Genomic DNA, 16,041 nt, shown 5'->3' with positions numbered 1-16,041 from the left:
AGATTGCCCGCAGGCGCTTTCAGGGAGGGAGGGAGGGAGTGACGGTTCAATGATGACAGTTACCCAAAAGAACCCTCGACACATTTTTTCCCCCAGCAGGCATTGGGGGCTCTACCCAGCATTCCAATGGGCAGCGGGGACTGCGGGAACTGTGGGATAGCTGCCCACAGTGCACCGCTTCCAAAGTCGACGCTTGCCCCGTTAGTGTGGACTCACAAAGTCGAATTAGTGTCCTTAGTGTGGATACACAAATTCGACTTCGTAAGGTCGATTCCACAAATTCGACTTAAGTTGAATCGAACTACTTTTGTAGTGTAGACATACCCTAAATGAATCTGTTCCATATGAACCACTGAAGTGAATGGGAATTGAACTAGACCCATAAAGCCCAGAGAATTTCAAAGTCAGCCCCAAATCTGCATTAAAGGGATTCTTTCTGCTGGGGAATTTTAGCCAAGTGGTAGCCATAGGTAAGACGTGGAGTTCAGAGTGGTAAGGGAGGAAAGACTGCAAAGAGGATCCTGGACAAGGATGTGCACCTGAGGCACAACATTCTCCTGTTCTTCAGCAAACAGTTCCTCAGTTTGTGTGTGTCCTCGTCCTTTAAAAAATGAGCAAGGAAATTCCATTTCGAAAGCTCTGTTAAAAGAATGTGAATATTCCAAAGCAAAGTACTCAGAAGTCAGGAAGCTCCATAGGGCTCGGGTCTGTAAGGGTATGTCTGCACTGCAATAAAACGCCCGTGGCTGGCCCATGTTAGCTGACTTAGGCTCACGAAGCTCAGATAGCCGGGATATAAATTTGCTTTGGGACCCCACAAAGGAGGAGAGTCCCAGAGCTCAGGCTCCGGTCTGAGCCCGAACGTCTACACTGAAATGTATAGCCTTGCAGCCCAAGTCCGAGTCAGCTGACACAGGTCAGCCACGGATGTTTTATTGCTGGGTAGGCATCCCCCAAATGTAAGCAGGGCTTGTTTCTTCTCACCTGCCTGGAACACAGAGGTGGGAAATGGGCAGGGCACTGGTTCTACATACACGCACCCTCTGTATGGTAGCCGGGTGGTGTAGGGATGGACTAGTGGTATAGATCAGCAGCTAACTACTATCCCAGCAAGCGAGAAGGAAAGAAGGGATTCATTGTGACCCAGAGGTCACAGAGGTGTCTCTGAGGCAGAAAGACATAAAGATACCCTGGAGATGTTGCAGCCTCTTGTTCAGGGCTGGGCCTAAAGGCACGGTCTGGCCCTAAACAGACAAAGGGGCAGGCGTGAAACAAGAAGCAGACTTAGCAGTGGTATAATTGAGTCCTTTTGTTCCACAAATGCATTTGTGGATTGATTTTTTTTTCCAATTTTGTAATATATGTCCCTATCATTGGAGGTTTTTTAGAACAGATTAGACCAACAGCTGGCCATGATGGTCTAGGTATAATTCATCCTCAAGACTACATGGCCTCTTGAGGACCTTCCAGTCCTATGATTCTCTTACACTTCACTACACATCTGAGTTTGGTATAGATTTCAGGGCTAGCTATATTGAAATATACTATGAGAATTCTCACGTACAAGCATTAGAGAAGATAATGCAGATACATTGGTGCATGTCCCAGCAAATCCTTTTTTACTTCAGATCTGGGGATTGACTAGCTTTGCAGAACCAGGGTCAAGTCAGGAGTTCCTACAAGCGTAATTAGGATGTTGTGTAATCAGGACCAGAGTTTATAGATCAGTTAGCCAAGTACACAAGTATGACACCTGCAATTCCCCTTTCTAAGCCACTAGAGACTGATTAAAGCACAAAAGAACAGAAGTAAAGTGAAAACACCTTGCTAGAGGGACTCCTTATTTCATTGAGATAATTATCTCCTACTGTTTGTGAGTGTGACTCATCTGGGATACTGAAGTAGGACATAGAATAGAATGGCAAAGGAGAAGGCAATTTAACAGGCCCTCTGACACTATAAAAAGCCCTCTCAACCTCCCCTTGAAGAAATTGACATGCTACTTCCTGCCAGCAGTTCCCTCTGCCTCCTTTTCGTGGGGGTCAACGAGAAGGGAGAAGTTAGCCGTGCTAAGCAATGCGGTGGGATTCTGCTATGGCATGAGGAGGGCAATGAGGAAAAGTGGAGGAGGGAGCCCAGAACAGCAGAGATTGAGTTATTATTCTTTGTTTTATTTAGAAGTACAATGAGCCAGATTCTGGTCAAATCCTGAATGCATGAGCATGGTGCATAACCATAAGGAACCGCGGTCTAATCCCATGCCCTTCACCAGAACTGAACAGAATTCCGGCCCCCTGTCTGAAATATTTTGATTTCACCAGAGCAGCATTTTGCCATTGAAAATCATGCTGTAGGAATATCTTCAACCATCTTTACCTAGGATACCTAAAGACAGGCTTTCAAGGTTTATAGACCTAAAATTTGACTTAGCTGTCATGTTGTGGTCAGCAGTGAGCAATCACGCCATTCTCTTTTTTCTCTGATTAATTTTATCTGAACTGAGCTATAGAGAAATGCATACACATATGGTGCATAAAAGAACTCTGCTCTCTGAATGCACCAGACAGAGCTTACAAATTTATTATGACTACTGTAGTTTTTTAAACTAATGTACAATAAAAAAAAAAAGAAAAAAAGGCTATATTCATCATAGCCTACCAATAGAGGCTTTTTCATTTAATTAAAAGCTACTACTACTGTATATAAGACTATACCTCATGCTTATATGACTGTATCTACAAGTTCACTAATACCCTGTCTGGAACAAGGGAAATTACAATAACAGTTATGTCTAATTGATGGCAACAAACATGCACTGCTATTGAGTGCGGAAGGAATATTGATTGGCCTTCATGCTGCTGTAGTTCCAACAGAGTAATGCAAAGCTGCTGCCATACACAAAATAAAGATGCCAGCTCTTGCAATTTTAGTTAGCCTATCAGGCATTTGATTTCATACAGCATGTCTAGAAAATGGCCAACAGCAAAAAATAAATCATCTGTTACTATATCAGTCCTCAGGATGAAGCAGTCATCTTTCCCACCGCCACTTCCTTTAGGATCAAATCTTGAGAAAAGTTGAGCAGCTGAAAATCCCAGAGATTTACTACGAGCTGCAGAAGTACAGCACCACTCAGGATCAGCAAGTATGACCGTTTTGCCTCTATCATCCGCTACTTCTCTGCTGACATTGTTAATTGAGAATTTCTCACTTCCCCCAGTATCTTTCTCAGTGACAAGGGAGAGAGTTCACAGATGGATCCTGGGAGCAAAAAGCCATTAGCAGCATCTCTTCCTGCTTCCACACTTAATCTTTTCACTTGGCATTAGGCAAAGAGGCCTGCCACTAAATCCATTCCTAAGTGAACCCAGAAGCAGCACTACCCCAGTGAGACATCACAGCAGCATGAAGAGGGAAAGTGATGTGTTTTATAAGTCTGAAGCAAAGGGTTAAGCACAGGCAGTATATTTCATTGTAAAAGTATATTTCATCTCTGGAAAATAGATTTCCAAGCCTAGTTAAAGCCTTACCTCTAGAAAATGTTTATGCAATATTACGGGTGTTTAAAATAAAAAGAAGGGTTGAAGGGATTTATTTTTAAAATGGGGACTTCTTTGTATGGGATCAATTCTATTGTGAAGCACATAGTGAAGATAATGATCTAAGCAGCACAAATTCTAACCTTGCTGTTCTCCCTGAGAGTTTTCACATTGCTGCACCTCAGCAGCCAGCTCCATTAGGTGCAGAACCCGTAGGTATTTTATTTTGGGGTACGTGGGTTCTGGGATACAGGCAGTGAAAAGGTGTAGCTTCACGATGACACAAGGTATACAGCCCCTGTCTCCGTGCTTTGCAGGAGCAGCTTTGCAATGTGGAAAACATAAAGAAGGTGCTTTTTAGCATGAAAACCAGCAGCATGCTACTGTTTCTAGCAGATACACTCAGTATGCTCTGACTGTTGGAGTTCAAGTTAAAGGATAGCCAGTCACATAGGTGTGCAGCTGATTTCCAAGAGTTCTACAAGCTCAAGTATTAAATGCACTGATATTGGCAAAAAGGACTATACCCTCTCTCTGAGCCTATTTCAGAAAACAAAAGAAGCAAAGGGCTTGATTCTCCTTCTTACTCTGGTGTAAACGAGAAGCAACACCATTGATATGTGAGAGAAGAATCCAGCTGATAATCCCAGTTAGTGCGCTGCTCCTTGGAGAGGCGTGGAGATGGCTGGTGTGATTCCAATGAGGAATCCTGCTGCAAAAAAATTGCAGAATACTCTGTGCTGTTGGTTTCTAAGCAGAACAAGTATCTAGACTGAACGAATCCTGTGCTAAACAATGCTAACATCAGATTTAGGGCTTGATACTGTCCATTGTGAACAAAACAAAGTAACCCAGGGAGGTAGGTGAACTGTACAAAGGATAATTTATATGGTGTGGTATATTTCTGTGTTTATTTTGACAGATATGTGTGTATAGCGTTATGTGGGAGGGATTCCATCGCCGTGTTTTGAGAATTGTGCTCCATAGGGTGTACACACCCTATTGGCTATCGCATTCCTAGTTCTGAATGCTTAATCCAGAACAGATTGCCTTCTCCAAAAGAAATTTGAGTCCGTATATCAATAGATTAAATGCAGCTGTACATATAGATTTTATCCGGTATTGAAAATATTTCCATTTACTAACCAAACCAGGTGTAATTTAATACAAGTTATTACTGTTAGTGTGGAGTATTCTTTGTTGTAGCTGTTTCACAATATACACAGGAATCACCAGGGGAAATTCTTTGGCCTCTGTTATGGAGTAGGTCAGTTAAGATGACCATCTGACCTTCAAAATCTAAGAATACCATGAAAGAGCTGGGACAACACTATGTAAACCGACTCTATGAAATAGAACAGTGCAGCATCACCAGGCATAATGCTCAGTGAAGTGAAAGGCATGTCCTAAACTGACTGCTCAGCTGAGGTATGCCACCCAGCCTGTGGCACGTTACTGCAGGAAAGCTAATCTATGTCCCCTTACTGCATGCCATCTGCCACAACATACTGCACTGTCAATGGCAGAATGTTGCAGCAACTTGGACTGATTGGGTCCACAGTGTTACTAGGTGATTTGAGAGAGAGACAGTCCTACAGCTAGATCAGAGAGAGACGAAAGCCATTTGGGTCCTACAGATTCATCCAGAGGTTTTGACACTTTTCAGACAGTGCTAATCTTAGTCACTCTCCTCGTCTGCTGTACGTCACTCCTGATAAACAGTCAAGGAGCCTGCCATGGAATGGATAGGCAGAACAAGATACATGGTGGATGAATAATTCATACAGCAAGTCAAAACTCATCCATAATCATGGTTAATGCATGTTTACCACAAGTGTAAATAGGAAAGCATTGCTGACACCCACAAACGCAAGCCTGAAACTGCCAAAACAAAGAGAGCAATGCAGTCCGGAAGCTGTACTGCTCTTCCGCTGCCCAGAGGGACCACAGCTATTTTGGGGGAATATTAAATTTTACAGAGCAAAGGTCAGAGTCAATCCCTAAGTATTCACATTTCCCCTTAGCCTATTCATCATGCAAAGGCATCAACATACATTGTCTCAACATTGGCCATGTCCTAGCTAGTCATTCTTTTTATTGCTAGTGTCACATACAGTTTGTTTTTGAGAAAATCCACAGGGCCCGATTCTGCAGACAAATCGGCCACTGACATGAGTAAAGACAGCAGGATTGGGCCCATAATGGTACCCTGTCAACCTCCATTATAAGGGATGAGGAAGAAAAGAGATAAATTGTTATAACCTGAGATAAAAACATAACTGAAAAAAAATGTTATGGTAGGAAAAATTAGGAAATTAATCTAATAAAGAGAAGGAGAGTTGATCTGTATGAAATCTTTCCCTGCTCTATGTCTGGCACAGTCTACTGTCCTTTTCAGCTCCCTTTGTTGAGTTTTGTATATTTTCATGATTCTATCTTGTAAGCTCCTTGATAGATTGATCATTAGAAACCTACGAGCAATAATACGATACAATGAACTTAGACTACTCTTGTCTTTCCCATTTCCCTTTAGCTATTCAATAAGGACACACGTCACACTCCAAACACTCACACTGATCACCTCCTTTAAACTTTCTTTAAATGAAACCTCCCCTTTTAAGTAAACACATCCACCAGATACACAGCTTCTCCAGATTTACAGCTCTTCCCCACCCCTATTTCCTTTGTCTCCTTTGGTCTAATTTAAGAAACAAAAGCTCCGCCTATCATTAGTTCAAAGGCCAAGCAAAGAAGAGGCTTTGGTTAAAAATGCTCACAGACAATAGCGCCTAACCCTATTCTCTGCAACTAACCAATACATTAGCACACACTAATGAACAGTGTATTCAGTGTAATAGTTTTAAAGCAAAAAATCAATTAGAAATATTTCAAGACCTTCATATAATAATGTTTCTCTGTATAAAATGGAAAAAAATAATGGCTACTTCTGTTAACTGTACAGTGAGACAAATATATTCCCTTCTAAGGATATTTCTTGTATAGATTTGGGGCCCAGGTCTCCATTGCACCTCCCCAGCACACTTATTTACACCAGCACACGGTGGTAATAAAACATTCCCATCTCAAAATGATGGTGCTCTACATCCACTCAGTACTGGTGCAATCGCTACAAATGGTGCATGGCAAATGGTCACACAAGCCCATGATCTTTCATTGAAATCCACTATAGTATAACTGCCTCTGATCCTTTCATCCCCACTTGCTGCTGTGTCCCTGCTTCTATCGTAAGCCTTAGATTCATTAGGTAAAACCCTGGCACCATTTAAATCAATGGCAAAATTTCCATTGACTTAAACAGGACCAAGATTTCACATATACATTATTGTAGGACAGCTTAGCAATACTATAGCTGTCCCTCCAGAACTAGATCCAAACTCCATTGAAATCACTGCTGTTGCTCCATCAGCTGAAAGACTTTAATGCCAGAAGGAACTGGATCATGTAGTCTGACCTTCTGCATAACACAGACCATAGAATTTTACCCAGTGATTCCTGCATCCAGTTCATAGCTTCAAGAGCAAGACACTATTTTTAGAAAGATTTGATTTAGGAGAATCTACCACATCTTTGGTAAATTGTTTCACTTGTTAACTTTCACTGTTAACTTGCCTTTGGATCAGTTAGCAAAAATTTAGAGAGAGAGAAAGAGAGAGAGAGAGAGAGAGAGAGAGAGAGAGAGAGAGAGAGATGGGTATACATTTAGTTCAACAAACAGGCTAAATAAAAATGTTGATTGCAACATGGCGTGTTGGTTCTCATATGTTACCAGCATGTCTGAACAATGGCACACTTAAAAGTGATGAGACAGTGAACACTTTGCAACTGCTGGACTGCTGAATTTGAACATCCATTGTGATTTTGTTAATGGAAGAGTTCCTCCCAAAGGCTTTGCCAAATTTCTTTTTTCTTTAAACAGATGCCCCTTATAAGCAGGTTCATTTAAATAAAAGTGGGCATAATAAGTTAAGTGAAAAATCAAAGAAACTGAATTGTTCAAGTAGTTGTATAAAAACAGTGTGGCAGAAAATCAAACTATCCGTTCTCCCTTTGCTTTCCTATTGATTTTAAGGGAAAGCAGCAGCAGTTTATTTTCCTGGTTTTCTTATTCATAAATTCTCTCTTTTCTGTAATGATTAAAAACCTGCTCCATCACAAAGAGGCTCAATTTGTATATGGAAACTTTAAAGCCTTGGAAACAGATAGTCAGGTCCTCCCCCAATTAATTTGAGAGCTCTTGTTTTCCTTGCTAATACATCAGATTCCCAAAGGCTTTCTCCCTTGCCAAAGGGCAACTCCTTGTGCTGATGGATGAATGTGTGCTGATGGATGAATGAGCCGTTTCTCCATGCCTAGAACATGTAAATTAAAGAAAATATTCAGAAGGCATTGTGTAAAACTTAAGTTACTTACCAGTAATTGTTCCACTCTTGCTGTGTTGATCTGTAGTCAGCAGTCACAAAATGGGAGACAAGAGATGTTGTTTGCATCCTTGCCCACTGGGAAGTACATGATTCCTGAAAGCCTTCAATGAAAGGCAGCAAATGATGTATCGGTCTCAGAAGAATTGGAATTGCACCTAGAAAAGAGAGCACCACTGGAGTTCCCTTTCCCTTTATCTGGTCACTTAATCTCTGAGCACTCTCTTTGCCCATTTACTATGGGGACAGAGTCAAACAGTTGTAATTAAGATATTGCACTTGAAGTTGGTCTAATTATTGGTTTCTAATTATTGGATTTTTTTTGTTAGTTCTACTTTTTTTAGTTGATTGCTTTTTTTAAATGGCTTCTAATAACATATTCCTGCTACAAAAGCCATGTTGGCTGCCTACAAGCAAATTTCCCATTAATTATACAGAATAGATATCCCACAGGCTATTTCAGCAACTGTTTCTCCATCAATCAACTCATTTGAATGGGAGTTACACATGCAAGTTCTCCCTTGCACAACTGAGAGCTCAGATCTTGAACTCCCTGCTGTGACTCCAACCCCACTGGACACTGCTGTCATATAAATGTTCACTGCTACTACTGCAGAGTACCCATAGGTGAGATTTGCAAGGGCGCCTTAGTGCATAACTCCCACTTTAGACACCTAAGTCCAGCATTTATGCACAACTGGCATCCCCATGTTCAGCTGCTGCCTAACTCTTTAAGGCAGGGTTTCTCAAACAGGGGTCGCCGCTTGTGTAGGGAAAGCCCCTGGCGGGCCGGGCCGGGCCAGTGTGTTTACTTGCCCCGTCCACAGGTCCGGCCGATCGCGGCTCCCACTGGCCACCGTTCGCTGCTCCCGGCCAATGGGAGCTGCTGGAAGCGGTGCAGGCCAAGGGACTTACTGGCCACCACTTCCAGCAGCTCCCATTGGCCCAGAGCAGTGATCCGTGGCCAGTGGGAGCTGCAATCGGCCGGACCTGCGGACGGGGCAGGTAAACACACTGGCCCGGCCCGCCAGGGGCTTTCCCTATACAAGCGGCGACCCCTGTTTGAGAAACCCTGCTTTAAGGTATGTCTACACTGCAAATAAAAACCTAGGGCTGGCCCGTGCCCCCTGACGCAGGCTATGGGTGCTGGGCTGTGGGGCTGTTTAACTGCAGGGTCGCTGTCCGGGCACAGGCTGCAGCCCAAGCTCTGGGACCTCCCACCTTGCAGAGCTAAAGCCCAGGCTCCGGAAGTCTGTACTGCAGTAAAACATCCCCTTAGCCCGAGCCAGCTGGCATGGGCCAGCCACTGGTGTCTAATTGCAGTGTAGACATACCTGAAGTGCCTACATTCTTTAGCTGCACAAACTTTCACTGGTAAAGTCCTTAAGGTGCCTACACTTTAGCTGCTGGGCATGCACGCAGGCCTTGCACCAACCAGTAGGCTGGCACCTAACACACTGAGTCCCAGTAGACTTCACTCTGCCTTTGGGGCCGCATGAGGGGGCCTATCCCCCTTCACCTGCAAGCTAGTGAATGCCCCCAGCTAGTCATGCTTTGCACCTGGGGAGGAGAGTAGCTAATTGGCTTCAGGCCAGAGGAGGCGGAGTTAAGCCGTAATCAATAGTCTGACAGAGCTCAGTTGTGAGGCAGGCTGTGGAGGAGACAGGTCTCTCTGGCTGAGAGAAGCCCAGGGTTAGGGTCAGAGGCAGAGACAATGGGGTCAGCGCAGACTCCTGCACAGGAAGGGTTTCTAAGTAGAGGAGAGAACCCTTCAGTGTCCGAAGGAGGCAGAAGAATGATTCAGTTTTGTTTGGGCTTGTTTATGATACCCCGGCCGGAAGGGGTCTGAACTTAGGTACCTTGGCTGGAAGACTGAGCCCCAGGAGACCTGGCACTTGAGGCAGGCAGCCTGCTGGAGGTGCTGAAGCTGAAGTTTGTGGCAATGTCCTGAATTAACACAAGGGGAAGCTCCAAGGGTGAGTCCGCACCACTGCAGGCCAGATTGAGTAGACCTGCTCAGAGCACAGCTAAACCCCCACAAAACAGCCCTGTCCTTGTAGCCCTTAGCCCAGGGGTTAGGGCATGCCTCCGGGATATGGCAGTGCCTAGCTCATGTTCGCCTTCTCCCTGACATGCGGCAATAATTTGAAGTAAAGGTTAATGGGGGGACACCACTTCCTCCTTGTTTTGTGACCTGGCGTAGGTGCCTCACTCCAGGAGTGGATTCATGGCTGAGAACCCAGAGCAGAGATAGCTGCTTCTCTCTGACCTGGGGGAGGGCTTAGGCCACGCTCATCTCAACACTTCCTATTGGCTGTTCTAGGTGTCTCCCTGCTTAGCTTTTTGAATCCCCATCTTAGGCACCTAACTCTTCCCGTGCATTTTACAGGGAGCCTCAAGGCCGTGAATGCCACTAGGTCGTGAGACGCTTAGCAGTCTGGCTCTGCAATGCTGAGCATGATAGCGCCTAATGCCCCCTTGGGCATCCCACCCTATACGTAACACAGATCCAGCACTGGCATAGGACCCTCTCTTCCATTCCTTTTACAGAAAAGGATGCCAGTCAACAACGTAACCTCCGGATTATAAAGTCACCCAATATACTAGCTTGTGAAAAATCTCCCAGGAATCTGCAGTTGAATTTTGTCCAAAAAATAAGGCAGCAAATTGGATAATTGAGGATTGTTTTTTAACCTGAAATAAACCATAAGATCAAGAGGGTGTGCCGCTGCCATGTAGGGCATTTAGTCTCTACTTATCAAGCAAAGAAACATCAGAGGACAGAAAATGAATTCAGTATAGTACCCATAATGAGCCATGATGTTTACTGCTTCCTAGACAATTTGGAGGATTGGGCCAAAAGAAATTTGATGCGGTTCAACAAAGACAAGTGCAGAGTCCTGCACTTAGGACAGAAGAATCCCATGCACTGCTACAGGCTCGGGACCAAATGGCTTGGAAGCAGTTCTACAGAAAAGGACCTGGGGGTTACAGTGGATGAGAAGCTGGATATCCCTTGTTGCCAAGAAGGCTAACGGCATTTTGGGCTGTATAAGTAGAGGCATTGCCAGCAGATCGAGCCATGTGATCATTCCCCGCTATTCAGCATTGAGGCCTCATCTGGAGTACTGTGTCCAGTTTTGGGCCCCACACTACAAGAAGGATGTGGAAAAATTGGAAAGAGTCCAGCGGAGGGCAACAACAATGATTAGGGGGCTGGAGCACATGACTTATGAGGAGAGGCTAAGGGAACTGGGATTGTTTATTCTGCAGAAGAGAAGAATGAGGGGGGATTTGATAGCTGCTTTCAACTACCTGAAAGGGGGTTCCAAAGAGGATGGATCTAGACTGTTCTCAGTGGTAGCAGATGACAGAACAAGGAGTAATGGTCTCAAGTTGCAGTGGGGGAGGTTTAGGTTGGATATTAGGAAAAACTTTTTCACTAGAAGGGTGGTGAAGCGCTGGAATGGGTTATTTAGGGAGGTGGTGGAATCTCCTTCCTTAGAGGTTTTTAAGGTCAGGCTTGACAAAGCCCTGGCTGGGATGATTTAGTTGGGAATTGGTCCTGCTTTGAGCAGGGTGTTGGACTAGATGACCTCCCGAGGTCCCTTCCACCCCATATATTCTACGATTCTATGATTTAAAGACCCCCTTGCACCTCAGTCTGATCTGAGCTCAGTTGTACTCTTGTGTAACTCCACTCACCCCAGTTCCTCCTGATTTACACTGGTGTAAATGAGAACAGAATCAGGCTCACTGACTTCTCTTTTGAAAAACATTCTTTCCTGCTTATCAGGGCGACTTACTTTTTCTTGTATTTCTATCCCCCTGTTTTTATTACTCAGAAAAGTTGTATGAATAAAGATTTCATTGCTTAGGAATTCATCTGCTCAACCTTCTTTATGCCCCCATTTAAATTATTATCCTCTGTTTGTAACATTAATATTAGTTGCTGTGGAGATGATGATGATGTCACAGAGGGTTCTGATTTCAAGGGAGGAATCAGCAGCAGGGGTAAATGAACTGTAAAGGAAAAACAGATCTTGTCATCATGAAAATGTCTTTAGGAATATAAAAAAGAAGGGAAGAAGAAACAGAACATAGATGATGAACTAATGGGACTGTTTCCATGAAAGATATTTTAAAAGTTTTCCAGGAGTCTTTCAAAGGCTACTACTTCACTATTAAAAGGTAAAGCAGTGAATCCAACCATATTTAATTTGACTGGATTTATCTTTCTTTAAAGTATAGTTTGCTACTTGTGAAAGGGGTTGAAGTGAGCAACTGGCAAGACTTTCAAAATTAGAAGTCTAAAATTCAACTCCTAAATCCATAATTAGGCACCTGCCTGATTTCCAAAAAGTGTTGAGCACTCAACGGCTCCCAAAATACCTTCTTATATTAAAAAGTCTTGCCCCCTGTGTTTATCTACTGAATAGGTATTTTGGCTTCAAAGTTTGACTTTGCTTAAGTATTGACAGTAAATTGAAAATTGTATCCTTCCCTGTAGATCTACTACTCACAGTGGATTCATTTATAGACAGAACCTCAGCATGTGAATGTCAGGTCACTTTCTTTGAAGACTTTTACCTGATGGTATGTGAAAACTATGAGAAACTCTGCATTTTGTACAGTTTTGATGCGAGACCTTACTTGGGCCCAGGATCACTACTGGGCTTTGTGAGACTTAGGGTGTGATTGGCACATTGGTAAACAAGCCCCAGCTAGCTAGCCCTGAGAAGAGTGCAGCTGTGGGAGCATGGGCTAGCCACTTGAGTACATAGTTAGCCTTTGGGACCCTGTGTGCTATGGAAATTGGGCTCCCCCCCCCCATTCTCTTTGAGGTGGGAAGACCTGAGTGGGATGGGATCACAGAAGATCAGGGCTGGAAGGGACCTCAGGAGGTATCTAGTCCCACCCCCTGCTCAAAGCAGAGCCAATCCCCAGACAGATTTTTGCCCTAAGTGGCCCCCTCAAGGATTGAGCTCACAACCCTGGGTTTAGCAGGCCAATGCTCCAACCACTGAGCTACCCCTCCCCCCATCTCTTGGGGAGTGGCAGACCCCAGGGATGGGGTTGTAGAGCAAGCTGCTGTCCTACAAGACTGGCCTAGGTCCCTGCCCTGGCCTATTGGCTTTGTAGCAGTGGGCAGGACCTCCCCCTGCACCGCCCCCTTCCTGGCCTATAATATTGATCTGGGCTGGCCGAGGTACGTTTGGGATTTTGTTCTGGGAGAGCGTAGGGGGTTTCCAGCGATCAGGAGCCCTGTGGAGACGAGGCCCCTGTGCAAGTGTGTCGAGCGCACACCGGTTAATTCGGGTCTGATCCCCAGGGTCAGTACCGGGTGGGCTTGTACAGCCCAGGCTGCCACAGTGTCACTGCTATTGTTATTCAGGCTAAGCAGATCAAAGCTACTTGTGTTATCTACATGTGCTGCAGTCACCCTCTGGGACATACCTGGAGAGAGCCTTGGCACCTCCAGTGACAGGTCCGCATAGTCTGATACTGCTTCCAGGTAAAAGAGAGAGTCTTTGAGCTCCTGCTTTTAGCTGGAGAGGTTACATGTACAGTTTCCACTGACAAGACATCCAAGGAGTGGTCCCATGTCATCTGAATTATCAAGTGAACCTCAGCTCGTTTGGGGAAGGGGAAGTCCATTGAAAATAATTTGCACATATTTGTGACATGGGCCCAACTCTGCAACTCTTGTTCTGCACAGAACTGCTGGTTACTTCACTGAGAGTCTGACACAAAGCGATTACAGGATCGGACCTGTGTATTTACCCTGAGAATAGAGAGTTCATGGAGATAAGTAATTGCTTTGTGGGTTTACTCGCAATGACTTGCAATATAGGTCCTCCAACTTGCCCTAATGTGGACCATATCTTCATAGAGAGATTATCTATGAGTAACTTTCCTCCCATTGGTCCCTATCTATGGTGACCACCACCCCCTGTCCATTGGGGATCACAAAAACCCTCTTCACTCCCACTGGTGATCTCCCAGACCACCTCCCCCTGTCCATTGGAGACCACAAAAAACCTCTTCATTCCCACTGGTGATCTCCCAGACCACCTCCCCCTGTCCATTGGGGATCACAAAAACCCTCTTCACTCCCACTGGTGATCTCCCAGACCACCAGCCCATCAATTAGCTATTGCATAGATCACCTTCCCTTCCATTCATCACAAAGCTCTTAACCTCTATTCTCCAAGATCATGTGAGCCCCACCATTTCCCCTCTCACTGGAGATTGCCTGGAACACTTTCCACTGCTGAGACCACCTCCCCTTCCACTGGTGGTCCCAGAATATTCCTCTGGCAACTACAGCAACTCTGCTGACATGGACAAGTAATATTAGGAAAGTGCCTCTGGTATTTTTAGCTTCTTTCATATAAGTTAGAAGCTGGAAACAAGGAAGAGGAAACAGCATTATGTAACCATCCAGCTCTTCACAGGACACGAGTAAGTGCTCTGTGGACCACAAATGGTTTACAGACCACAACACATGGTAACTCTGCCTGCAAAAAGCATGGATCCTTGTCTTGTGCTATTTTTTCTCACCCAAATATAAAGCTTTGCTTTGCTTGTGACAATAATCTGTTACAAAGCATTCGTGAAATGCACATTAGCTGAGTAAAACGGAAGTACATAAATTGGTTGTGTGATTTATGTAAATTACAAAACTGTAAATGCTCTCGAAATTAAGCCACTAATCTGTAATGTAAACATAATACAATATTGCAAAAGCCCTTCATTTTGTGTAGCATGACAAATGCCACATAGTTACTGTACAAATTGCTTTATTTTTGGTTTTTGCCATCTGAAAGTGAGTAATGTAATTGACAAGGCTGGATAATCCACAGCAAGGAAACAAACACCTGTTTTTGTTGTGTTTTGTTTTTAATGATGTTTTATGGGATTTCATTTCTTTTGATTCAAAAATACTGATCTTGCAGTGAAAATTGAACTTTTACCTGCCTTGTTTTTAAGAAATAGATCATTTTCAGGTTGTGGTTTTTTTAAGGTGCTTTTAATTCTGAAGCTTTAATATATTCTAAACCACTGCTCCATAATAAATAAATAAAGGCTACAGCCTTTCACTTAAAAATACATGAAGATTTGCACCTGGGCTTCTACTCCACATGTGTGCATGCAAAATTGTGCACACAAGTCACTGCATGCACTTTATACGCTGAGACCTGGAACACATCTGTAATCCTGCAGCGGGACAGCACATAGCTATGCTGCCCCAGTGGATACCCATAGAAGAAATCAACATGTTTTGTTCTCATTTGCCCTTTAAAAATATAAATGACTAAAAATACATCTTTTGAATGAAAAGTGTTTCAAAACAACAAATGGAAATGCTCCATCCTGATCATGTCACAATGGGAATGCTTTGTTCCAATTTCTTGTCCCCCAAAACAAAATATAGTTGAAATTGCAACATTCCCATGGGAAATTTTGATGAAATGACATTTTTGGACAGAAGGACATTCCATCTCAAAATTTTTGACCAGCTCTAGATCCGTCCTTGTCCAGACCAGGATAGCCAGGCCACCAGTTGGGCATGGGTGTGCAAGTTTTAAAAGCTACTGTTCAGAAAGCCTGGAGAGCTCTCTTTGTGAGTTACAGGGAGAATGTTCAAATCAGTTTAGCAAATGACCCTGGGTTGCATTCTTAACACGTTAAGATTATGATCCCTCAGCGAATAGTGACACTGACTCTCTCAGTAAATGTTGTCAGCACACACGTTTTACCGAACGGTTGAGTTTTCTAGACTGTGTAGGGATTGTACTAGTCACCTTTAAGCTGCTTATTCATTCTTCAACACATTTATTTTTAGAGCCCCAGGATGCTTTTAAAACCTGTCCCGACTGTTTGTCTCTTGCTCACATTCCTCTTCTTTTTACCCTGTTGGAAATAAAACTCCCATAGCCACAGATTTTCCCATGGCAGGAGGAGAAGCAACAGTTGATCCACCTCTGTGACACTCTTCCTTAGTGCCTGGGTCATGTAGAGAGCCATGGGGGGACGGGCACAGGGACAGGGCAAAGTGC

General features: G+C 44.0%; 1 long non-coding RNA gene across 1 annotated transcript in view; it reads right to left on the bottom strand.

Moving 5' to 3' along the window:
* LOC123370872 overlaps nucleotides 1-11,896 on the bottom strand; it is a 29,352-nt gene extending 17,456 nt beyond the window's left edge. The window contains exons 1-2 of the long non-coding RNA XR_006579601.1: nucleotides 11,785-11,896; nucleotides 7,971-8,136 (exon numbers count right to left, since the gene is read on the bottom strand). This is a non-coding gene — a long non-coding RNA (uncharacterized LOC123370872). The remainder of the gene's footprint in view (nucleotides 1-7,970; nucleotides 8,137-11,784) is intronic.
* Between the last annotated feature and the right edge of the window lie 4,145 nt (nucleotides 11,897-16,041).

The sequence above is a fragment of the Mauremys mutica genome, chromosome 5 (genome assembly GCF_020497125.1).
Source record: "Mauremys mutica isolate MM-2020 ecotype Southern chromosome 5, ASM2049712v1, whole genome shotgun sequence".
NCBI classification, from domain to species: Eukaryota; Metazoa; Chordata; order Testudines; family Geoemydidae; genus Mauremys; species Mauremys mutica.
The sequence above is the reverse complement of the archived record's forward strand: the minus strand, read 5'-3'. Positions and strand labels throughout refer to the sequence as shown.